Raw genomic sequence first — 27,502 nt, forward strand, 5'->3', positions numbered from 1 at the left:
ACTTCTCGAAATAATGTGGCGATTAATTGCCTGTGCATCACCTCCAGCAAAGTTAACGTCAGTGGGCGTTAACCGGTCAGCTGTTTAGCTAGAATCTATAAGTTCGTTGTCTCTGAATGATGCTAGCAGCAGCTAAGCAGCTGGCTATCCTAGCCTGTCACCCTACTGGATCTATCATTAAGATCACATCAGGATGACAAGAAAATCAACTATCGAAAATACGATTTTGAGCTTGTTGTGCAATGATATCCCCTGTCCTCCCAGCTCCCGATAAGTTAAGCTAACTAATTTTAACGTGCTAGCTGTCACTAGCTAGCATGGGGATTTGCCGTTAACTAGCGAGCTACAAACGTCAGAGGGCTATGGCAGAAACAACGTCATAACCAGGCTGGTTAGTTACATTACAGGGAAACCAGCCATCAAGTACATGGAATTGAGTTGTAATAGGGATGCACGATATTATCGGCAAGACACCGGTATCGGCAGTTATCGGCTTAAAAACTTAATTATCGGTATCTGCAGATATGAAAAATTTCTGCCGATATACCTGGCCGATAAGGTGACGTGTAAATTAAGCGCACGCAAAGCAAATGTTTATGAGCGTCGGCTGTGTGGCAGTATCCTACTTCACAGTATCAGAGGATGATGACAAAATGCCTATTTGTCAGAAAACTTTTCAGGAGAAGGAGGAGGAGATGCAGCTTGGCCATAATGTAGGTTGCATGCATAGATGCAGACCACCCGCGTGCCACGCTTTACAACATTACCTGTCGCGCTAATTGACGTTAATAAGTCACCGAGTTAGTTAGACAACACTAGCTTGTTAGCTTGCATGCTACGTGACACAGGAGAAGTTGATGATACCTCATTTCACGGGATGTGAAACGTTATGTCTCAAGCCCACGCTATCTGTACATGGCTCACTTTTGCATTTATGGAATTTATACAGCTAACTTGGCAATAACGTTACATAGCTTAGTCTAGAAATCCTAGAAGGGACGTTACTAAACTGTAAATCAGTTAACCAAGGTTAGCTTGCAAAGTTAGCCAAGCATGCTACGTGACACCAGAGAAGTTGATGATACCTCATTTCACAGGATGTGAAACGTTATGTCACAAGCCAACGCTATCTGTACATGGCTCACTTTTGCATTTATGGAATTTATACAGCTAACTTGGCAATAACATTACATAGATTAGTCTAGAAATCCTAGAATGGACATTGTTAAACTGTAAGTCAGTCAACCAAGGTTAGCTTGCAAAGTTAGCCAAGCATGCTACGTGACACCAGAGAAGTTGATGATGCCTCATTTGACCCGATGTGAAACGTTATGTCACGAGCCCACGCGATCTACATGGCTTACTTTTCCATATGTGGAATTTAAACAGCTAACTTGGCAATAACGTTACATAGATTAGTCTAGAAATCCTAGAAGGGACGTTATTAAACTGTAAGTCAGTTAACCAACGTTAGCTTGCCAAGTAAGCCAAGCTGCATTTCCAGAGTGTAGTTGTTCAAGTTCAAGGAGGTACTGTTCAAGTATGAAAATTGTGACGTGAAAATATAAATAAATCTTAAATAAATCAAATATTTGAAACCATTTCAGTTTCATGAGTGAATGTCTATTTCTAAATTGATACACATCAAGTCTGTAATGTCCTGTATTTACAGCAATACCCTAGCATAATAACAGATTAATTCTAGTACAGGAGAGACTTTTCAATAATTAAAAAGCTGAGGTGTATATATCGGTATCGGCATCGGCAATCGGCCAAAATGAGCTTGTAAATATCGGCATATCGGATATCGGCTAAAATTCATGCATCCATAAGTTGTAATATTGTCAACCAGGGTGGGAAATTTACATATTTTTTAGGGGGCAATTTTTGCCCCCACTTACTGAAATCCAGGGGCATTTCACAAAAAATTGGGGGCACTTTCAGAAACTTGTGAAAATCATTTAACCTTTGTTCAAAATAATAAACACACTTATTTAGGCTTAAAGCAGCAATACGGAGTTCTGTTTCAAAACTAGTAGGCTAACTACCTAAAAGGCATGCAAAAACCTTGTAACCACCACCAACAGCCCAGCTGACAGTTATAGAAGCTTGCCAACACACTAACTTGGTGTCTTTTTGCAGTATACCTGGCATGTCATGCATGTGAAAGCTTCTCTTCCATTTTTGCAGGCTGTTCCAGCCCGTTACACAGAACTACATAGGGCATATCTTGGATGGCTAGTGGGAAAGACACAGGTCTTTTATCTGTCCTTCACATGACCATATGCGATCAAAAATAATTAGAGGATGGTACCAAAACTAGTTGCCTATAGAACCATACCTCAAAAAGTGTCAAATTGTTGCATAGTGTTACTTTAAAGTATATGAGCAATTGTCATCAAATGGCAATAATAAGACTATTAGGCATTAGTCTACAAATTCAAAGTGTTTTCTTAGATTTTTTGAACAAAAACCAAACAGACAACGTAAATTAGACAATCATATTCACGTTTATTCTTATTTCTTTGTGGTTATGAGTTGTTATGACTACATTTCATTATTCAACTATTAACAATCATTTTTTTCTTTCTTTTTTTATAATAATAACACATTATATTTATGGATTTTTGTGTTAGGCCTACCTTTAATCATGTTGTACCTACCATAGTAGGCCTACAGGAAACAGTTAAGACTAGTAAACTAGCTTGCAAGCAAGCCTATGTAGCTAACGCACTATCAAAGATAGCTAACGTTAGTTAGCTAACTAACATTAAACTAGCTTAACCGAACTAAATCATTTCTAAAAGTATTATTACCAGTTATCATTCACCGTAGGCGATGGCGTGTTGCTTGGCGCCTGGTGACGAAAGGCTATGTATTTCTGTATGTTTTCGCTCCCCTTGATGAATTCAGCAGAAAAAATTGCCTGTGCTGGATTAACAACGACTTGGGCAACTCGTTGTCCACAAGTCCGACATGCCTGAAAAAAAAAAATCAGGTGTTTTTCTCGTCGTCGTCGTCATCCTCCACCCCAGGCCATTCTAACTTAAATTTGTTGACAGTCGCTGGGTGTGTGAATTTTATCTTTTAGGACCTGAGATGGTGAGAGAGACTGCGCTGATCCTCATTTCTCCTCACTCTCGCAGTCACAGGTCTGATTAGGAAGCGCTCCAAATATCTTTTGTTAGAACGTTCGGTTCTTCACGCAACAATCAGTCAAGGCGAAAATCAAAACATTTGATGGCAACTGACCGGGTCATATAGGCTACGATGTTTGACACGTTCATCAAATTATTATTACACAAAATTATGGGGGCATTTTTTGCCCCTCTCCTAGTAATTTTAGGGGCAAAACTATATTTCTTAGGGGCAGTTTTGCCCTTTGCCCTCGTTCATTTCCGACGCTGTTGTCAACAAAACTTTCTGGTGCTTCACCACACTCTAAACATCAATGCCCTGGCAGTGGCAATAAGCTTCAGTTTTGTATTTGTTTTGTTGAGAATTACACAAAGTATTTATTTTATTAAACTGCTACTATATAAAAATGCTGATGTTAAGTGTTTGCACAACTAATGTTGTGGCACTTTTGTTCATATGGCATAACATTTAAAATAAAAGTGCGCTATACACTACTTTTGAATTGGTTATTGGATTGATTAATCGCGATTAAACATTTTAATCGTTGCCCAGCCCTAGTATTTATGAGTCTGTGTGTGTTTGAGTGCTTGTGTTTATGTGTGAGTGATTGTAAATATGTCTGTCTGACTGTAGAGTGTACCAGTTCTGAACTCACACCTGTCGTCTGGCCTGTTGTGGAGAATGCTTGTTGTTTATTGGGTGTTAGAGAGTGTACTTGGTGCATGTGGGTCTACCATGGGTTGTTTACTTGCGCTGATGAGGACAGTTACCTGAGCGCCAATCGTACACAAGTACTGAAGCTATCCATGCACAGACAAAGGTCCTTACTTACTTTGTCTTATGTCCTTCTACTCATTTCTTTCTTCCTCCTTTTTTTCTTTTCTTTCTTTCTTCTTTTCTTTCTTTCGTTCTCCCTCCCTGCTCCAATCATGTCCTTCCTGCCTCCCTTTTTCTTTTCTTTTCTTAAGCCTGAGTGCTGCCATTCATTTACCCCTTACTTTCACCAGTCAGCCTGGGAAGGTGGTGATTTAGTCGCTCAGTCCTAGCCTGACTGCAAATGAGTCTGAGGAATGACAGACGGCGTCCTGCAATGCAAAACATTGAAAAGTTCAGCTGAAGTGGAACATTTTTTTTTGCCCTTATTCTGTATTCTGGCTTAGCCCTGATTAGACCACTTTGCTTGTTGTTAAGGGGTACAACCTGTTCAGATTATGTAATCATGTTATTGGAGGAGACGAGTGTTTTTCTTGAGGATTTTTCTGGAACACACTTGGCAGCCTAGCCGCATAAGTGCTATAGTTAGTCTATGTTGACAGGGTCCAACAATGACTGGCAGCATTTCAATCATACTTTGCCCAATTTCCTCCATGGCATACGGTTCTAAACTTTGTAGAACTTTTCAGTATGATGCATGTGTGAATGTGAAAATACAGCCTAAAGTAGAGTTGGTTCTGTAATTAAAGGATAACTCTACCTGCACACCACTCAGACACATTTGATACCCTAGATATAGCTCATAATGGGCTATAGAACAGAGGTACATCACAGCCTGGCTGTGCTACCATAGGCTTTAGTGTGTTAGCTTAGTAGTATCCGCTATTCTCCACTTAGCTTCAAGAGAGTTGAGTCTCTTTTATACTCAGTGCTGTATCATCAGCCAAACCCAGGCTGACCTCTGCTTGGCCTCCTCTCAACTTGCCTATCGTTGACTCTCGAGCAAATCCCCTCGGTGGAGAGAATGAATTAGGCCGCTTCTCCTCCGCCTCCCAGATTTCCCGCCCTCACTTTTCTCTTCGACTTTTATATTTCGAACCCTATAAAAATATCCCATGAATAAACCATATAAGACCGCCAAAGGGAGAGAATTAGCTGCGCCACCAAATAACTTTCCTTCCCTCAGCTCCTCCTCTCTCCTCCCGTCCTCTTTGTACACCCCTCTCGTCATCACTGAGTCCGATCCGCTTTACTCTTCTCACCCACGAGATTAATGACGTCTTTGCCATGCATAACGGTCAGGGCCAAATTCTGCTCTGAAATAGTCTCAGTAAGTAGGGGAAAAGGCTTTGTGTGGTTTCTTCCATTGTGTAATGAAGTGTCGAGCACCAGCTTGTTTCTGCTACCTAGAATGCTTACGTCAGCTACTATTTGAATATCCACTCTGTTTTGTCGTGTCTCATTTGAACATACTCTGTTCTCCCTTTCATCTGTCCACACACCCACATGCACACATGCCTCCTTTTGCTTTCATCACCATGTGTCCTCAAGAGAGGTCGCCCTGAAAAAAAACTAAACAGGAAGACTTCTCCCCTTTTTTCATACTCTCTGCTCTTTCTCAGTCACTATCTCTTGTTCTCTCTCTCTCTCTCTCTCTCTCTCTCTCTCTCTCTCTCTCTCTCTCTCTCTCTCTCTCCTCTTTCCATATCTTGCACCCCCCTCTCAGAACATTACGCAGTTCTGTATCTATACCCCAAAAAAGTTTCACTCCCAAAGTACCCCTCCCTCCTGAGTCATCAGACCCAAAGCTGATGGAGCACATTAGGTTATATAAGCTGCCAAAGGCTGCTTGCTCCGAGGCTGCACACATGAATCGCAGCGGTGATTATAATTGTATGATACCAAGGTAAACCTCCACCACCAGCACTGCCCCCAGATGCTAAAGGAGACCCACTCCCCCTGTCCCCAGTGCCCACCTGAGCCTTCAGCAGCCTGGCACGGTGGGTAATGTGCCTTGGAGAGGTCGATTCGTTGCGCTTGTCAGATCGTAATCAGCCATGCTGTGTGTGTTTAAGAACAGATGACTGTTTGGAGCAGACTAGGGGTTTTAATTATTTATTTGTGTGCAGGGGTGAGATTTTGGATTATGAAAGTCTTTGAGTTTGTTTTTTGCTTTCTTTCTATTCTCCAGAGAGAGAGAGAGAAAAGCGGGAGGGATGGAGAGTGGCTGTTATTATTTGATAAAGAGGTAATCGTGCTCTCTCTTTTCTGCATTACCCCAGCAGTAGTTTTGAAGTGAAAAGAGAAATATTACAGAGATGGAAGTCTAGAAGCCTTTTGAGGTTTGGAAGAGAAGTCCAGAAACAGCAGCTCAAAAGTTAAGTTTCCATCCCTCCCGTCGTAGAATCCCATGTGTTTTTCCTAAAAACATGTCGGATCACGCCACATTTTACGGACAGATGGATCACTCTCCTTAACAGCTAGTACCACACCACAACCACAACCACAACCACTAGCTCTTTTGAATTGTGGTCTTTGTCACCGGTTCCATATGGATTTCCTTTTGAGTTCTCACAGCAGTGTCCCAAACAGGCCTCCCCATTGTAAGACCATTGAGATGTAGTTTTTTGTGGCCTTTGTAATATAGTGTGGCAAACTGGAATGGGGTTTTTGGTCTTTGTAATGGAACTTCACTTGAGAATATTGACCAACTCGAGCTGCAGGCTCTCTCTGTTGTTTAGGCTCATTAAGGGGCCGTTGGCCTGATCAGCCATGGAGCCCCCCTGCGGCCCCTGAGCTACATCTTATCGACCACATACATCTGAAGGCCAGAATCCACACACTCTGGGGGGTCTGCATGAGAATCTTCTAAAGGATGATGTCTGACCTCTGCGCTGTGTCCTTTGGGATTGAGTCGTGTGTTTCGTCTGAGATGACACGTGTGTGTGTGTGTGTGTGTGTGTGTGTGTGTGTGTGTGTGTTTGTGTGTGTGTGTTTGTGTGTGAGTGTGATCCGAGGTTGTCTAATTAGGTTGATAATTACCCTCCCTTTTCTTTTTCCAAAAACCCAGTGATGACTAGACATGCTATTACCATCACCTCCAACTGCCTGGACCTGCCCTCCACTTTCTTTCACTCCCTCTATCATCTGTTTGTCTGTTTTTACCCCATATCTCTCTCTCTTCCCTCCTTTCACTTGTTATTTGTGAGGTATTGATGAGACCACAGGAAGTGTTAATGAGACCACAGGAAGTGTTAATGAGTGTGTGTGCTGCTGCCGTTCCTCTGTCACCTCCTCTGGGCTCCTCACACAGGCCCTTGGTGACTGTGTAGAGAGAGAGATAGACAGATGCTAAACTCCCCAAACTTTCTGCCAAACATTTCTTTTATCTTTAGGATTAGAACGTTATTGTGCCTTATTTCAAGCTAGGGCACACCGCATAGGATTCTGTCTTGTTCAGTCGCTCATTGTCACTCTTTTACCCACTCTTCCTCAGCCTCTCTTGTATGGTTTACTCTGTCGTTCTCTATCGGTCTTTTTCTCCCTTCATCCAGTCTCTTTACATGAGCATAGAGTATATCAATATAACTCTTGAATGTATCAATTACTTTATGCAGTGGTGAAATATGGATGATGCCAACAATATTTTAATGCTAGTTATCATTCTGCAGTAGCCCAAGATCGAAAATTCAGACAACAAAGTGGTTTTGTATACATATAGCAGCTGTTTTTTCCTTAATACAGTACCTTGCGTAAGTATTCACCCCCTTGGATGTTTTACCCTTTTATGGCTTTTATAAATCAGTCATGGTCAATATAAGTTGTCTTTTTGGACAAAAAAAAAATCACAAAATAGCTCTCTTTAATGTCAAAGTGAAAATATATTTCTACACAGTCATGTAAATTAAATACAAATATGTAATGAAAATAAGTGATTGCATAAGTATTCACCCCCTTTATCACCCCCTTTATATAGACTGACCTAATTCAACAGAGGTCCAGCCAATTGGTGCTAGAAGTCTCACAATTAGTGATATGGGGATCAGTGTGCAGTAAATGTGTCTCAAGTGATTGTAGTATAACGACACCTGTGTCTGGAAGGTCTATTCACTGGTCAGTATTCAGTAATCAGTATTCCTGGCTACTGTTACAACATGAAGACCACAGATCACCCTAAGAAACTCAGAGAAAAGGTTATTGAAAAGTACAGGTCAGGGGAAGGATACAAAAAAATGTCCAAGGCACTTAACATCCCCTGAAATTCTGTTAATCCATCATCAAGAAATGGAAGGAATATGGCACATGTGTAAATCTGCCTAGATCAGGCCGTCCTTACAAACTGAGTGACCATGCAAGAAGGAAACTAGTAAGAGAGGCCACCAAGACACCTATGACTACTCTGAAGAAGTTTCAAGCTTCAGCAGCTGGTATGGGAGAGACTCTGCATACCACCACTGTTGCCTTGGTTCTTCACCAATCAAAGCTTCATTGAAGAGAGCCACTGTTGAAAAAATGCTCCACTTTGGTCTCATCAAACCACAGAACCTTCTTCCACTTGACCATGGAGACTTCCACATGCCTTTTGGCGAACTGTAGTCGATCCTTTTTTTCAACAGTGGCTCTCTTCCATAAAGCTTAGATTGGTGAAGAACCAAGGCAACAGTGGTGGTATGCAGAGTTTCTCCAATCTCAACTGCTGAAGCTTGAAACTTCTTCAGAGTAGTCATAGGTCTATTGGTGGCCTATCTTACTAGTCTCCTTCTTGAACGGCCCCTCAGTTTGTGAGGACGGCCTGATCTAGGCAGATTTACACACGTGCCACAATCCATCCATTTCTTGATGATGGATTTAACAGAATTCCAGGGGATGTTTAGTGCCTTGGACATTTTTTTGTATCCTTCCCCTGACTTATACTTTTCAACAACCTTTTCTCTGAGTTGCTTTGAGTGATCTTGGGTCTTAATGGTTTAACAATAGCCAGTAATACTGATTACTGAATACTGACCAGTGAATGGACCTTCCAGACACAGGTGTCGTTATACTACAATCACTTGAGACACATTCACTGCACACTGACCCCCATTACACAAATTGTGAGACTTCTAGCACCAATTGGCTGGACCTCTGTTGAATTAGGTCAGTCTATACAAAGGGGGTGATAAAGGGGGTGAATACTTATGCAAGCACTTATTTTCATTACATATTTGTATTTAATTTACATAACTGTGTAGAAATATATTTTCACTTTGACATTAAAGAGAGCTATTTTGTGAATTTTTTTGTCCAAAAAGCCAACTTATATTGACCATGACTGATTTATAAAAGCTATAAAAGGGTAAAACATCCAAGGGGGTGAATACTTACGCAAGGTACTGTATATACATTTGGTGAAACCTGCTCATCATTAGTAAGCCCAACTGATAAGAACATTTAAATTGGTCATATTGGCTTATATCTATTTCTTAACTACATTCATTTGTTTAGCCACAATAGTGTGGTAGCTAGAGATGCTCCGATCAAGTTTTTTGGTACCGATCATTGATCACCGATCACTGTAATCAGTATCTGCCGATCCGATAATACCGATCACCGATCACGGTGTCGATTGAAGCATTCTATTTATTGTGTAGCATTATTTATTAAATGAATTATTCTTAACAACATTGGTATTGTATTTTAAGTATTTAAATAACAAGACGAGAGAGTATCATGAATTGACAACCATCAACTTTATTTTTTTGCAGGGAACGTGCAACATTCCAGTGTAGAAGATCTCACTTACTATAAAATGTGAAAATAATAATAAATAATAAATATTAATAATAATAAGAATATAAATCTTTAAATGAAAATCACAACAATAGAAGCACATATGCAACGCTCAACTCTCTAGACGCTCTTGGAACTTAAAAGTAGCTTTCCCGGGAATAGAGTAGAGTATTCAAACAGAGTCAAGCTGCCATTAAAATATTTTTTTTCGAATCCGAACCGACCCCGACGTAATCAATTTCTCAACTGTTCATAGTACTAATGCCACATTGACGTACGTTTTTTATGAATATCCTGGCTTTATTTAACTGGGGCATCAACCGTTAAATGCTCTCTCTCACAAACAAGCGCGTAAAGGAAAGGGAATTAACCCCGAAGTTAAAAACATGTAATCTACTTCGGCCGTGGAGCATTTTACTCCCCTGCAATCTCCAACTACGTTCAGAGACAGGCAGCAGGAAAGGTTAACAAACGGAATGAAATAGCTACACATTACACACGCTATGCTTTAATAAAACTCACGTTTTATGCTACACCAACGGAGGCACAACAGACAAGTCTTACCATTGAAGATCTTTTAGCACGTCGACGTTCGTTCTGAAACTATCTACATCCAACCATCGGGGTTTAATCCATGTTGTTGTGGAGAACAAGCGTTTCATCAATCATATTTCATTAAAACTTCACACTTCTTACATTGGACATATCCAACTGCCTAATTATAATCTGCATCGTCTACTTAGCAGAAATATCTCCATACAGTAGATTTCCTTTTGTTTAGTATCATTTTAGTATCATCAGATCGGAGCATCCCTAGTGGTAGCCTAGTCTAAGAAAATCCGTTCACGACTCTTCACTCCTCTCAACTCCCTCAAAAACCTGCTGCACCCCAACACCAAACAAAACCCCATGGGAAATGTAGTCAATGCTAACAATGAACAATGTTAAGAAACATACCCATTGGCGCAAGCCAATAAGCCCACCATTTACGGGCTACAATGCCCGCGGGGACACAGGTTCGATTCCGGCCTGCTGTCGTTTCCCGACATACTTCACTGTCCTATCTTAGAGGCAAAAAAAAAGCCCATAAATAAAAAAAATTCTCAGTTCTTACACTAGCATCGCGTGATAAGTGACTCAGTGTTGATGTAGAAACTCAAGAATTGATGTTGCAGCTCGGTTACTCGAGTGCTCTGTGCAGCCCCAAGAGAAGGCCATTCCTGATTGATCGCTTTCTCTCAGACAACACTACAACTGAGCTCCCAGTCACCCCACTTCTCTTAAAGGGAAACAACCATCCATCATGCATGATAAGGGGGGGGGGGGGGGGAAGTACACATTACAACACAACTTTAAGAAGAAAAAAAAAACCTGCTTCTGATAAAATCTCCTCTGCATTTGGTCTGCTGTCTTGTGCCTTGCCAACTCCAACATTAGGCTTGTGGTGTGTGTTCCTCTGGCGCTGGTTTGGCAACTCTGGGCCGACTGGTTCTGGTGCCGATTGGTGCCAGTACCAGATGGTCAGAGGGAGGTACCGGGCCGTGAGAGCCCGGGGCTGTTGATTGCGGATGCAAGGCTCCAGGACAGCCTTGGCGCTGGGCAGCCTTGCCCACCCTCAGTGAGGATGGTAGATGGTGCCCAACTGTAACACTGGGATGTGATGGATCGATGTGGAGGGGATTAGAGCCGCTTGCTTCCACTCTCTATTTCCAGGCGATATCTTTACCTCTGTGTAGTTCCCTTTGTCTGTCTGTCTGTCTCTCTCTGTGCAACACACATAAACAAAACCCCATACCATATACTATGTACTATATAATATATTTATATTTTTTAACACACATATTCTCACCATTGACACCATTTTCACCGTTGGTAATGGACTGCAACTATATAGCACTTTTCTTGTCTTGTTACAGAGTAATGTCTTAAACATCTATCCATTTTCGTTGAGCTTGTCCCTCACTTTTCCCTTGGACCACTTCTTCTTCTTTGCCTTGCCTCTGTTGACTGGGTCCTTCTCAGAGTCTTTCCCCTTCTTTGCGTCTTTGGGAGGCATGATGTTTCTCGGCCATGATTTCGTTTTGCTGTCTTTCATACACACTCATCTCATCTCATCCCAATTTCTGTTTTCACACACACACACACACACACACACACACACACACACACACACACACACACACACACACACACACACACACACACACACAGACACACAGACAGAAGGTCTTAAACATTGCAGTTGGCTTTTCTTCCTCTCCCTGAGCTGCCTGGGCTGTGAGTCTATGATAAGGCAGACTGCCATTTGTAGTTCTAGAGTAAATGTCAGTGTGGTGTCTAGCCAGACTTTACAACCACTATGACCACACAGTCACACTTCAACATACACTGACTAACATTAATTGTGTGTGTGTGTGTGTGTGTGTGTGTGTGTGTGTGTGTGTGTGTGTGTGTGTGTGTGTGTGTGTGTGTGTGTGTGCGCTTTTCAAAGAAATTTGTGTGTGTGTGTGTGTGTGTGTGTGTGTGTGTGTGTGCATTTCAAAGAAATTAATGAAACGGCTCTCTCTCGCTCTATTTCTCTCCCTCTCCCACCCATCCCATCCCTTTGGAATCACCTTGAAAGTCACTGGTGCTAAGGTTCCTCTCAGTTGTTGCAGTAGCTTCAGAAAGAACCTTCTGATAAACCCTGCCATGGGTTCCTCTTACTCAAACCAATGGAGAGTGTTGACATCTGTATACCGGGGGTTCTTGCTCTGGTTGCCTAGTCATCACTGACAAGGCTCTTCTCAAGTACTCACAGCTCTGTCTAAGTGCTTCTCTGAGCTCCTCTCCACTGTGGTCTGTGATGGGATTTTTTTTTGTTTGTTTTTAATTTAAAGGAGAAACTTGCTCTCTCACAACTCTATGGCTCTCGCTCTCTCTCTCTCTCTCTCTCTCTCTCTCTCTCTCTCTCTCACAACTCTATGGCGCACTCTTTCTCTCTCTCTCGCTCTCTCTCTCACACGCTCCTGCACAAACGCACTCACACACACACACACAAACACACACACACACACACACACACACACACACACACACACACACACACACACACACACAGCTGTTTGATCTTGAATGAGAGCAGACTGGCTTGTCTGCAGCAGGTAATATCATGAAGAGGACCCCCCCCCCCCATCATTCTGCCCAAAGACAGATGAGGCTCCATTCTTTGCAACTTTTAAATGCCAGACGGAGGTGGGAAGCTGCTGTCCTTAACCCTGCTTTTTTCCGCCCTTCATAATGCTAACACCTGTGCAGAGTGAGAGAGAGACCGCTGGCTTAGCTGTGAAGGGTAGAGACTGTGCTTGACCCTTGCTTTGATTGGTGGAGAGTACCCAAAGGTCAGGAAGTTTGCTGGCTATTTATTTATTTATTTCATGCAGTACAATGGCAAATTGCCGCCGATTGCAGCATTGGTTGTCTTGGCATAGCCTAGTGTACCCTTTCACATTTCATTGCCAACAGAGTTTTTTTTACTGTCTAGTACCATAAACAATAATATATTTGGACCGATTAGGCAATCAAAAACATTTTGGCGACTCTCTTTGCTCTTTCTAGCTCCTTCTCTCACGCTGATGGTCAGTGGGTCTCCAGGCATCGCATCGTGTTATAGGAGGGCAGATTCAGGAAATGCCATGCCACCACAGGCCGCCGCCCCCCTCCTCTCTGATTGGTCTGTGCAGCAGAATTGACGCTAACCAGGCTTAGCTGGTGGTCAGGCAACCGTCTCCCTTCATCACTCAAGTCCTGTAGGTCTCTGTAGATCTCAGGCAATCCCAACATCACCATCCTACTCTCGTCTACACACACACACACACACACCAGCACAAACACACACACCAACACAACACACACACACACACACACACACACACACACACACACACACACACACACACACACACACCACCCTACCTCATCACTCTCATCCACCACACACAAACACCACCCTAGTTCATCAATCTCTCGTCCACACACACACACACACACACACACACACACACACACACACACACACACACACACACCACCCTACATCATTAGGGGTGGGGGAAAAAATCGATTATTCGATTTTAATCGATTCTCTCTAAAACGATTCTGTCTCGATTCAGAAAAGTTCATAATCGATTTTGTAATTTAAAAAAAAAAAAAAATATATATATATATATATATTTTTTTTTTTTTTTTTTTTTTACACATCCATTTTATGTTGAAATGCAAGCTGCATCGATTATTGGATTGTTCATAGAAAGTCAAAATTGTGACAAGGAAAAGCTTTTTCTCTCATAAAAAATAGAGAAGGTAATTCATCTGTTGATTTTCTTTAATTATCAAACACAAAGTAGGAAGTGTAGCAAAGACTCTAAGTAGCAAACTCAAATGTTTTAAAAGTCGAAATGGATTGATATTCATTTTATCGGTTTAAAATTGATAATCGTTTTTTTTAACACAACCATTTCATGTTGAAATGCAATTATCGATTGATTATCGAATATCAATTCGAAACCGATAAAACGATTATCGATGCATTTTGACTATTGAATCATTTGAGTTTGCAACTCAGAGTCTAAATTGAAGAAAATCAACAGATGAATTACCTTCGCTATTTGCTTTATTAGAGTAAAAGCTTTTAATGGTCACAATTTTGACTTTCTATGAGCAATGCAATAGTCGATGCAGCTTGCATTTCAACATAAAATGGATGTGTAAAAAAAAAAAAAAAAAATTTTTTTTTTTAAAATTACAAAATCGATTTTAAATCGATAATCGATTTTAAATCGAATCGTTGACCTCTGAATCGATTTCGAATCGAATCGTGAGGTGCCAAGAGATTCCCACCCCTATACATCATCACTCTCTCATCCATTTCCCCAGCATTATTACCTTCTCTCCTCGCAAAGTAAACATTCACTCAGCCTGTGTGAGATGGTAGAGAGTAACTACTTTTTTATGAAATTGATGAATCAAGGAAGGGCATATTGCAAGAAGGACTGAACTATCTTCACATCAGCAATTCCAATGCAGAGTCTTAATTAAAACAGTTCATCTCTTGCCATCTGTTTGTTTTCCTCCTATTTATCCTAAACGTCGGTCCCTTGTTACTTCTACTATTTAGCAAAGCAGAACCGTATTAAATTGCTGCCTCTATTATGTGGTAACCTGTGCAGATGTCATGGATTTTGATTGAAGTTACTCATCTCGCACCGTCTCATTTGACCTTGTCAGAGGTCACGCATCCCCGTACAGCCACATGATCACAGGCTGTCATTCGCCCTGTCACTCCCACCAATGACTCATCGGAGGTCACTGTGATCAGGACGGGGGTCAGCCAGAGCCACCTGTCTCCACCGCCGGTCGGGTTGCTAGTTCCGTTCCTACTCCGCACTGGCGTCTCGACTCCAGCATCTGTCCCTGCAGAAGCTCCAGGAAGGTTCCCCGTTGATGAGTTGCTGATCGGTGTAGTGTGGGCTCTCAGGTGACCCGACAGGTGCCTAATAATGTTAGCCTGAATGCTGTCTGCACAGACCTCCCTCTCTTCCTCTACTCTCTCCATTCTATCTGTCTCTCTGTCTCTCTCTCTCTCCATTTTCGCTGTGCCCTGACTGATCTGTCTATTTTCTACCCTCTCACTTTCTGTCTTTCTGCATTTGTAACGCTCACAGGTTTTTGCAGATTTGTCTGGCAAACTCATTCATTTGGCATTAAATTCAGCAGTGTCCACAGGTTTGTGTGCCAACCTGTTGATGTAGTTCTCAGTTATATGAGTCAGGAAGAGACTTTTAGTTTAGTTTCCTCTGCAGTCTCAACGCTTTGTGTTTCTCGCTTTCCTCAGACAGACAAAATAATGTGGGGTGGATTTATTTTATCTTATGTGGGCGTCCTGCCTAGACCAGCGAATATTGTGTCCCTTCAGGTAGAAGAACAAGAATAATATTGAATTTCTCACCATGAAATTACCTCAGACTCTGAGGCTTCAGTGCATTTCTCCTTGAGAGAGAGAGAGAGAGAGAGAGAGAGAGAGAGAGAGAGAGAGAGAGAGAGAGAGAGAGAGAGAGAGAGAGAGAGAGAGAGAGAGAGAGAGAGAGAGAGAGAGAGAGAGAGAGAGAGAGAGAGAGAGAGAGAGAGAGAGAGAGAGAGAGAGAGAGAGAGAGAGAGAGAGAGAGAGAGAGAGAGAGAGAGAGAGAGAGAGCGCGAGAGCGAGCACATCTGTCTACAAGTATCTCTGTGATTAATGGTGTGTGTGTGAAGCTTGTGTGTATACCTGAATGCTTTGAAGCAGCAGTACTAAATGGGCAAGACTCCTGAGGGTAATTGCTGTTGAAAATGCAGGCCGTGCTTTTGGCCCCGCTGCCAGCAAAAAGCATATGGCCTTTGATCTGAAGCAAGCCTCCAGCACAATGGAGCAGCCAGTGATGCTCACAGTACTGCGGGGTGTGCTCATGTTCTCATTCTTCTTGACTGGTTTCTCTCTCTCCCTCCCTCCCTCCCTCCCTCTCTCTCACGCTCTCTCTCTTTCTCTTTCTCTTGCTGGCTCTCGCATAGATACATTTCATCTCTCCACTGTTCAGTCTCTCTCTCCACTGTCTATCTCTCACAACCTGTTCCTGGTAGACTCATGCCTTTTTGTCTAAAGTTTCTCTAATGCACACACACACACACCCACCCTTCTTCCCTTCTGCTGAAAAGATCATGTACACATCCTGAGAGACCGCAGATAGATCTTTTTGTCTGTTGTGTACCTTCACCCGGGGGAGAATGCAGCCGTTCGACGTAATTTTTTTATGAACAGGGATGCCACTCCCTCTATTTATTTGGGTAATGTGTTTTTCTTGGTGGGAGTAACTTGTAAGTCATTTTTCAAGACTTTTTTTTTCCTCTTTCTCAATGAATGCAGTTGCTATTTCAGAATCAAACCACCACCACCGGCACCACTTGCTCTTCCATTTGTTTCTATCTTCTTCTACTGTCTGTCTCTTGTAGCTGCGCTGAGAAGCTTTGATCTCACCTGATCTCTCACCTCACCAGGGATCAGGGCAGTTGCCCCGAAGGGTGCTGTCATTCCCCTTCCAAAAAGGAATCCCATTAGTGTATCGGGAAAAACAGCATAGGATAGATAACACACGTCTTCCATTACGATGATCTAATGTGTGTGGTGCACTCCCACCAGACTGTATTTAACAGGATGCTATGAGAACCTTTCACGAGACAGGAAAACATGTAAGGTCTCATGCTAATTATTAATTATCCAAGTTATCTCTAGCTTAGGGAACCATGGAAAGAGTTGGCAGTTCCTAGGGTGTGTTTATATTAACTGCCTTTTCCTATGTTAATGTTATTGAAGAGGATGAAACGTAACTAACCTTTCATGCCATTTAAACTGTCGAAGGTTTTTTTTTAAAGTTTCCTTGGCTAGCTTGCTGCACAGTTGGAACCTACGTTTAATTTCTCTATCAGTTTATTAATATTAATAAAAGGAAGTCTTGGGTTCAAAGCGATCACAAGCACTTGCAGATTTTGGATTAATGGCTTCACACAGACTTTAAACAATTCTGAGATAAATAATGAGACCTCAGTGGGGCAAGGGCTTATTCCGATATCAGTGTAGTTATTGAAAGGGAGAAGTCCCCCCACCCCCCTTGTACCTTGAAAATACGTTAATCAAATGGCTCCAATTCCCAATGGAGGATTACTGTTAATGATACTAGGTCACCAGGGTATAGATAAACGATAAACTTCATCGTTTAGTGTACGTACCCATACAAAACCATAACACTAAATAAACGCTCAATAGGGGGCAATCAAATCCCCTCTGCCTTCTGAACGGCTGAGAGTACATCTCAAAGCCAAGCCTGCTCCCAGCAGGTGCTTCAACCAACAGCAATAACGTAAAGCAATCTGGAGAGCGAGGGTGTCTGTTATGGGGAGAGAGAAAGAGAGAGAGAGAGAAAATTACAGAAGGGAAAACGAGTAGTCTCACAGTCTGACCTCTTCACTGCAGTTTGTTTTGTCCTCCTCTCTTGTGCCATCTGTTTCCTCCATGGTGCTTGTGCTTCCTCCCTTGCATTGTAAGTCTAGATGTCATACAGTGAAAATGAATTATATAACAGACCCAGCTCCGTTTTTTCTGTCTCTCACTTTACTGCTTCAGACTGCTTCTGCTTGGAATCAATGTGGTGCATTCATCGACTCCTTGAAAAAAAGCCCTGACCCTTTCCATGTATTGCACAGAAGATGCGATTGACATTCTGTGCCCCCTTGTTCTAGGAATTGATTTGTCCTGAGCCAGGCTTGCCTCCCTGTCTGTTCAGTGTGTGGCTTTGGAGCTGCGGAGGCGGGAGCTCATTCTCCTCCTCAAGGTGAGACACGGACTGATGGAGGGCTGGTGTTAGTGGGCTCCGTGTCCCTAGGTGGCTGTGATGGATGTGCTCCCTCACTCCTACACAGGTGCTCCTTGTGCCAGCGTCACCTTTTGATCTACCTAAATGCTCATCACCAACTGCCACAGTTAGTGGGTAGTCACCGTTGTTGGTGATATATGTGTGGATTTTAGTTTTGTTATGTAACTCCTGGCCATTCACTAGTTTTTGTTGTGTAACTCCTGGCCATTCACCAGTTTTTGTTGTGTATGTCCTGGGAATTCACTAGTTTTTGTTGTGTAACTCCTGGCCATTCACTAGTTTTTGTTGTGTAAGTCCTGGCCATTCAACAATTTTTTATATTTTGATATTTTTGATGACCTGTCACACGTACTCGGAAACCACTAACATTGGAGATGGCAATGTACATGTCTGTAACCCCAGATCACAGTAGGTTTTGCAGCAGGGAACCACTAGATTCAGGCTTTAACTCTTAAATTCTCAGAAAAGAACTGTCAACTCTCAACATATAAAGGAACCTTTATAACCATAACCCTGGGGCTCTGGAGCTGTTCTAGGCTAAGCAATACCAGTTCTTTACGGTTGATGTGTACTCTGAAAACTAATAGTTCAAAGGGTTCCTTTCTCAGACTTGAGTTTACTGTAAGTGAGCTTAACTGAAAGCATCTGTTAAATAACTACATTCACATTTACTGGGCTGACAGTTTGTTGCTGTTGTCTCTGGTTCTTGTCTAGCTGTGGAGCGCTGTCCTCAAGGCTCGTGCTGGGGTGGGAGTGTCGCAACGGTACGGTGTTAGACAAATGATGTGCACTCAAATCCAAGTGCGCAACAGCAGGCTGTTGTCAGGCGAAACCAATCTGCATGTCCCTCCACCGAGCATTGCATTTTTCCCATCTCTATGTCTGTCTTGTACTAGTGCCCCAAGGCAGAGGCATCACCCTTAATTTGCTGATGCAGAGTGCGACTCTGTCTGTACTTTTGGTTTAGAGTATTTTTGGATTGTTTTTGTCACTTGGCAACATCAAGGAGACTCCCAAGCATGTCTAATCCAACCTACAGCAGTTGATCACACACAGGCCCACTGGCCCTGAAGCCGTGGTTTAGTTTTGACCTTATAGACATCTGACCCAGTGGTCGGCTTCATTGATTTAATTGATTGTTCACACATGCGTCTAGGAAGGTCAGCTTAATCTATGCAGTCAACTCATTGATGTATTGCTGTTGCATTAGTGACAGGCGCTAAGGATGTTGGAGGGATTTGGGGGATATTTTATGTTAAAGACAGTTCACAGTTTTCAGAGTTATTTACGATGTATTACTGAGCACTTACACATTTTTTCCATGAAGAATCAGCGTGAAGGAGAGGGGGAGGATGGTTTAGACCTTCTGTCAATTCATTGTGTGCTCAATGGCGCATCTGGGGAACCGGGGTAACCCCTTTTTGAATGAGTGCAATTAGCCCGGGCAGCAGGACTAACAGTGCTGTCAATCGCATCAAACTGCATTTTTTTGGGCTGGAGGAAAAAGAACAAACAGAATATATTCACTTGGTAATACATATAAAAACAGGGGGAGACTCACACTTGCATACAGCCAAACTCTTTCTCTTTCTCTCGCTCTCTCGCTCTCTCAGAGAACAGTTCAGGAACACACACTCAGTGTGTAGGTACATCTGTGCCGCCCTAAAGCTACTGGATGGCTGACAATTTCTCTAAATTGAGTCAATAGATTTTGTTCATTCTTTCTGTATGCATCTTTCAGGTGTGGCAGTGTATTATAAAAGTGCAGTGGTGTATGCGTTATGCCAACGGCTTGAGATAAAGTAACATTTGCACCAATAAGTAATAAATGGAGTGAATTGATGGTAATAGGAAACATAAAACAACCGAATAGTTGTTCCGGGGGGAAACAAATTGGTTTAGATACCTTGATGCAATGAAGCAATTTTATCGAGTGTTAGCAACTTCATAGCAAATTTCAACTGTCGACTCGACCTTGAGGTAATTCAGAATATCTAGTATCTAGTAAATATCTCTGGCGCCTGGAGAAGTATATCATTATTTTGACATGCTCCAAATTGACATCGCGACATAAAAGCTATACTGTGTCATCTACGCGCTATAGTTCCTGAACCGTACTGGAAACAGATAGGCTGATAGGGCTGATTAGGGGGTCATTCCTGTAAAAGCTTATACCACCTGGTAATTGCCCGAGTTCCTGCAGTAAAAAAGACAAGTAACTTTTAGCTGAGCACTTCTCTGGAGCCTTGCTAACCACATGCTGTTTCATAAAGTGCGTGTTGCATCAAGCCAGCATGAACTCAGGTACAAATAATTGAGTTCCTAACACCTTTTTCATTGAATGGCTTTCTTTCTGCTCCAAACTTCTTAATGGAAAGACTCCTTTCTAAGCTTTTTACTTTTCTGACCCTGCTTGCCCCATAGGAGGTCAGAAGGTCCGTTTTATTGAACTCCTGCACCTGTCTTTGCCCACACTCTGGAGTGCTTTGATTGCGGTCTGGAGTTCTAGAACTTTTGTTCTTCATCCGAAAATAGTCACCAATTCCCTTGAATACACTCACCTAATGCTCACGCACACACCAACTCCAGGCTGCTTGATGAGAGACTGTTGACCTTTTAACCTTACTGTCTGGAACTGTCGTAACACACAATCCAAAGATGATTTGGCCCGCCTTGGGGAAACATTTCATAAAGATGTAAGAAGAGACTGAGAGATAGTAGCGCAGAAGCAGCCTCTGAGGGATTTATCAACCCCTTATTAAAAACGTCTTGGGTTGTTGATTTTTTTGTTTTGTTTGACGTCTTTTATAATTCGACTGAGACCAGAAAGAGAGCTGTCTCATTTTTGCCCTACATTTAACATTAGACCATGTTGTTGTGTGTATTTTTTTTTTATAAAGACAAGAGTGCCTAAAACTTTATCCATATAGATGATTATGTATAAGTTATGAGGGGGAGAGTCTATACTATTCATGGGTACATGTACCTTGTCCAAGCTTTCATCCAGCATGTTCAGTCTGTCCTCTCCCTCATACAACAATGAGGTGCACCTTAAGTAAGGCTAAATTGGTCGAATTAAAAGGTAATTGGACCCCTCCACAGGGGTGGGGGAATCCGTACCCAATAGGGGTGAGAATCTCTTGGCACCTCACGATTCGATTCCGATTCAGAGGGCAACGATTCGATTCTAAACCGATTATCGATTATCAATTCTAAATAGGGATGTCACGAGAACCGATACTTATGGTACCTTTCGGTACTAAAATAACAAAACACCGACGATACCCATTTTTTTTAAGCACCGTAGGTACCGTGAAAGCCGGTGCCAGCTGTTAGAATCGGTGCTGCGCTTCTTCTGGAACTGACGGGCGGAGTATACGCTTCGGTGTTCCAGTCGAAGTTTTGACATGTTTTTGCACGCAGATCTGCCATTTACCATTGTAAACGATGAAGCTAGTGGAGGCTGCCAGGTGTGAAGTGTTGCCAGACTGGAAATGGCGTATCGTATCATAGGCTCATTTTGGAGGATAATTACCATATCTGGCAACACTGGGAAGGCGGTCGACCAATGAGAGCACGCGCAAAAAGGTGGAATGTAACGGAGATACCCTTTCCAAAAGACGTATTAGTTTGTGAAACACTCAGAAAACACAAATATCCGACGAGGCTAAATCCCGGACGCTTTTGGAATCCCTGCTGGACGCATTTTTTAGGTCTCGAAAAGAGGACATGTTCGGGTAAAACAGGACGTGTAGTCACCCTACTTTTGAACATTATGCAAACGATGCTAACGTGTTCTTCAGACCAAGGGAGATAGTACCTTGGTGATAGTCATCTGTATTTGTTTAAAGAACTAAAGGATAGTTCTGATTCATATTAACAACATCCAAATAATGCAGTTTTTTTTAAATCTGTCATACTGAAATGCACGTTACATGATGTTTAAAATGATGGGCACGTTTGTTACAATGGCTAATGTTATGTACTACGTAGTTTAGGTAAGCTATGCTGTAGTTTGAACGTTAGCCTATAGCCTCCCTTGGTTAGAATTAGATAGAGAGAGAAAGAGAGCATGTATCTTGCAAGTATCATGACTAAACTAGGGAAATTCACAGAATGTCCTAGTTTAATATAGTTACCCATAAATATGCAATTGGTTTGACAAAACACAATTACCCAATTTATTTATTTTTTTCGATGCCATAGACTCAATGTAGCCGATGTATAATCCGCGACCACACTGAACATTTTGATTTGTTTTCTATTAAATACGTCCTTTAAGAAGCTCAAAACTCATGTTCATCTTGTTAGCTGTATGGCTGCACTGTTATATCCACGGTTTTGTTTTGCACTGTAGTTGATTTTGCACAGTACCTTTTGAAAAGATGCCTGGAAGTCTGGAATGTGTCTGGGGTCACTAGTTGTTGCACTTTATCCATTAATTGCACTTTATTATGTTGTGCTATACTATATTGCACATGTTTTGTATGTCTTATGACATTTTGCTATTTTCACATATTTTAATAAAGAAGTTCATGTTTCAAGTTCAAGTCCTTTTTTTTTTTTTTTTTTTACCGTGGTATCGAAATTGGTATCGAGAATCGTGTTACTTTACTGGTATTGGTACCGACCTGAATTTTTGGTATCGTGACACCCCTAATTCTAAACCAATAAAACGTTCATCGATACATCTCGATTTTTAAAACATTTAAGTTTCATACTCAGAGTCTCAAATCAATTCCTACTTTGTGTTTGATAATTAAAGAAAATCAACCGATGAATTACCTTCTCTATTTTTTTATTAGAGAAAAAGCTTTTCCTTGTCACAATTATGACTTTCTATGAGCAAGGCAAAAATCGATGCAGCTTACACAAAACGGATGTGTAAAAATGTTGTAAAAAAAAAAAAAAAAAATGTATTATTATTATTTAAAAAAATCGATTATGAACTTTTCTTAATCAAGACGGAATCGTTCTAGAGAGAATCGAGAGAAATCGAATAATCGATTTTTTTTCCCCCCACCTCTAGTACCCAACCATTTAGGTAGGGGAGTCCAGCTTTTCTTCCCTCATGGCCCACAGTGAGAAGGGGGAGGGACTTCACCTTTTCACAAGCTCTGTTTTCTTCAAATGTTTTGAGGTTTGGAGCCTACTTGGCGCCTCTGTGACTGCTGGACAGAGACAGTGCCACCCAGAGACACATGATGTAATTGACTGCATCATTGGAACAACGTGCCTGTCCATTTGCAACCCTCCCCGTGCTGTCCTTAACCCTCCTCTACGCATCATTTATCAATCTGTCTCCTTTTCAAAGGCAGTCGGTTCAAATCTCCATCCTTTAAACTATGTGTGAAAAAAAAAAAAAACTCCAACTGAATATTAGGAACTCATTGCTCTCTCGCACAAGCACCACTCTCTCCAATAACCTCACCTAAGATAGATGCCAGACATTAAAGCTGGCATCGACCTAGCGACTGAAGGACAGTCGAAGAGGAGCTGCCATTTGATGATGTACAAGCCATTCCCACACTGTACCGGCATGATGTATGCAGCACCGTAATACCGGACCTGACAGATGCAACAAGACACTCGGCTCGTTAAGATGCATGGAAGGTCATTCTTGAGAAAATCCTCTCTGTGCTGTGGGTCTTAAAATGGAGGACTTTAATCGGCCTTGAAGTTGAATGCTGTCAAAACTGTGACTTTTTCTTTCTTTTTCTTAATTGATGCTTAGAGTTTAGCTGGAGTTAAGTGAAAGTAACACTATGCAACAATTAGACAGTTTTTTGAGGTATGGTTTTACAGGCAACTAGTTTTGGTACCATCCTCAAATTCATTTTGATAGCATAGGGTCATCTGAAGGACAGATAAACACCTGGGTCTTTCCCTCTAACCATCCAGGATATGTAGTTCTGTGTACTAGGCTGGAACACCCTGCAAAAATGGAAGAAAAGCTTTCACAGCATGACATTGCCAGCTATACTGCCAAAAGATACCAGTTAGGGTGTTGGCAAGCTTAATCAATGTCAATTGGGCTGTTTGGTGGTGTTTGCAAGGTTTTTGCATGCCTTTTAGGTAGTTGGCTTGCTAGTTTTTGATCAGAACTAATTTTGCTGCTTTAAGCTATGCATTTGCGCAGAAGGTCATTTGGGGTAATTCTCATCAAGCAGCCTGGGATTATTTCCCAGCCTATCTGTTTTAGTCTATCCCACTAACATTGGCCGTAACATCTCAGTAGTGCAGTGAACTTTTTAAGGTTGATTGTGTCACTTGCGATCTCTGTCTTTCAAAATGGGTCTACTTTCTTTTATTACTGATCTTCCCAGTTTTGATCCAGCGGTTGTGTACTAACCCACAATATGTACTATTTCTTGGAAAAGATCTATCTAGAATTTACAGGAAGTTCTTGATTTGTCACTTATTAAGCAGGCTCTGAGACCATTAGTTTCACTCTACCCTTGGGGAACCTTAGAACATGTGGTGATGAACTGTGGTAATAATATTTTCACTGGGAGCCCCAACCTTCCACTTAACATCGGTTGCTGGCAATACATGGAAGGGCCAGAATTAACTAGATTTAATTTGGTTTAATTTAATTTAACCAGTATGAATCCCACTTGTCACCGTTACTGCCAGGCTTAATGGCCATCATGGGGTGGGATGCATCATTATGGTTAAGGTAATGAGCGTTGTAGGGATGAGCTGCATCATTATGGTTAAGGTAATGAGCATCATAGGGATAGGATGCATCATTATGGTTAAGGGAAAGAGCATCATAGGGATGAGCTGTATGCGTGTAGTCTTGACTGGTGGCAAGGTGGACCCCACTGCCGCCAACCTACTAATAAAACCGAGTCAACACTCTTAAGACCTCTGGGGTGAGTCTGCCATTTTCCTCTCATTCATTTTCATTCCTATTGACCTTTCCTCCAGCCAGTGGGAAAACAGAGACTGTTGGTTAATTACAGAACCACCTCTGGGCCATGGTTCCACCAGCGGTAATATGTTGGTATGTGGCAGTGCCGAGGCTATATTAATGGAAAAATAATGACCGAAACTCCTCATGATTATTTTGATGGCAGGATTGGCCTCTGATCAATAATCTGTTGAACGCAAAATAAGAAATGGCTTAACAGTTGCAGGTGCAGAGGCCCTGGTAAGGTGAACGTAATGTGCATGAGGGACCTTATCAATCCATCCTATTGCTATTTCCTCATTAACCACCAACCATTCTTTTCCTGATCCTGAGCCCTGACTTGTTTGTTTCCAGATTACACAGGAAAATATAGCTCCTTGTTGGAATGATACATTCCCCAGTGGTCGATACCGGACCTCATCAGTGGATCGACACGCCTGTCATGACGGAGTGGCCGCTCTTGAACATGGCGATGTTTATGGGCTCAGAGGGAGTCAGCTGTACATCAAAAATGGCACCAATACCCTGAGAAATACTTACTCATGAACAGCTGTGAATGATTTAAAAGAGGAATTACTCAATCACTGAACAAATGTAATGAATTATTTAAACGGCAATGACTTCTTATGACTGGAGATTCTCCATGTAATGTGATGCAGAGATCTGGGGCCGTATTCACAAAGCCTTTTATCTTACCACTAGGAGTGCTCCTAACTCGCGCTAAAACCTTTTACGTAGGAGTAATTTCTTAAAAGTGATTCACAACGGCTCTGAGACCTACTCATACTAAGGATAATACCAACTCCTAAGCTTAAGATAAAAACTCCGTTGCTATGGATGACGACGATTCTCATGCACGAGTTTAGAAGGGGTGAGGACGGTGATTGGTTGTTGACAGGCTCTCTCATTAAAAACTCATTTGTGACGTCCCTCTAGCAATCCCACTATATCAACTGAAAATAAGAGAATAACCTAGGCTTCAAATTAAGTCATATTAAATAGTTATGGACAGTGCAGTTAGCAGAATGCACACGCATGATGACAAGTTTGTGCATCCAACGGGAATGATTTGCACGATAAGATAAATATAAAGCGATCAATATATAATATGGCAATTGCATGTAATCAAGGCAGTAATAATTAAAGCACCCAGCAAACTGTTAGGCTATTATATTTCCAGCCCTTGACCACTTCAAATATCAGCACATACGGCCCTTCAAGCCCTCCAATCTTAATTGATCAAAGCGAAACGAACGTGAACCGTAGCCTAGGCGAAAGCCTACTGGTCCCAGGACCAATAGCCACTGTCACCCCAGCGGCATCCAGCTGGTAAGTTCTCAAAAACCTGCGACCGCTCTCCGTTGAAATGCACGAGTCATCGGTACATCCAGGCCACGGTGGACGAATTATTGTAATGTGTGTCCCGTCACTGGACATTCCTGCGATCGCCATGGAATTTACTTTGATATTGTGTAACAGGCGATTGTCCAAAAGCAACTGGATAAACTGTTGGATGATGTGGGGTCTACAGTGCGTTGATAGTTTGATGAATTAAACGGCTGACTGATGATTCCCAGTGTCGTCAGTTGCGTTTTCCGCGAAGCCAAATAGGCTATCTTTATGTTTCCAAACATTTCACTTCGGGACACACCGTTGTTTAAAGGCGTCATTGCATCCCGCGCTAATTCTACGACAATATTAATACCTTCACGGTCTAAGCAATGTCTTTTATCAATTCCAAGTCGGCTGCAGCCATCTTACGATTTTTCGTGAATAGGTCTTAGTGATTTAGGAGTCCTCATGAGGAGTTTTAAGCTGTCCTAGACTTAGGTGCTACTTTTAGGGATAAAATATTTTGTGAATTGCTCTTAGTAAAAAAAATTAGGAGTCCTACATTTAAGACTGACACGGCCATTATTTTTAGGAGTTTCTCCTAAATTCGCCACTTATGACCTACTTTTAGCCCTAAGATTCTTTGTGAATACGGCCCCTGGTTTATATCACGCTAATGTTATTAAATAGGCTGCTGTGTGATTTACTCTCCAAAGTTATATGATTAAGAGCCTTCCACAGAGTTTAGAGTCTTTATTGAAGGAGATGATCAAATTAGATACCAATCCGTTATATTCCTGCCATAGCCAGCAAATTAAATCTCTTTAGGACGCTCAGCCAGGAGGTAACTTGGCGTTCCTCCTCAGTGAGCGTGCGTTTAAGTTAAATTGAATTTTTCTCTCATCAAAGTAATTGTAACTAAATGTGACATAGCAACAATAAGTTTGGCTGGTCAAAGAATCCCTTTTCCTGTTTTTTCCCCTTTATCTCCCTGTGAACTCCTTGTACGTGTCCGCCAGCACTTGTGCGGCCGCTGTACGTGTAAGTGGTATCAAAGGAGGAGCCACATGCTTCTGACCCCTCTGGGAGAGTGGAAGAATTATGCCTCGTTGCTAGAGAGGCTGATCCGTGGGCAAAGTGCCTACTTGTCATCAAAAGCCGTGGCAGTGTGAATTTTTTCATTAAGACGTCAGAG

General features: G+C 42.0%; 1 protein-coding gene across 1 annotated transcript in view; it reads left to right on the forward strand.

The window, feature by feature from the left end:
• ctdp1 (CTD (carboxy-terminal domain, RNA polymerase II, polypeptide A) phosphatase, subunit 1) overlaps positions 1-27,502 on the forward strand; it is a 134,479-nt gene that overhangs the window by 48,203 nt on the left and 58,774 nt on the right. The gene's annotated exons all lie outside the window — the stretch shown is intronic.

The sequence above is a fragment of the Sprattus sprattus genome (genome assembly GCF_963457725.1).
Source record: "Sprattus sprattus genome assembly, chromosome: 4".
In the NCBI taxonomy this organism is placed as follows: Eukaryota; Metazoa; Chordata; class Actinopteri; order Clupeiformes; family Clupeidae; genus Sprattus; species Sprattus sprattus.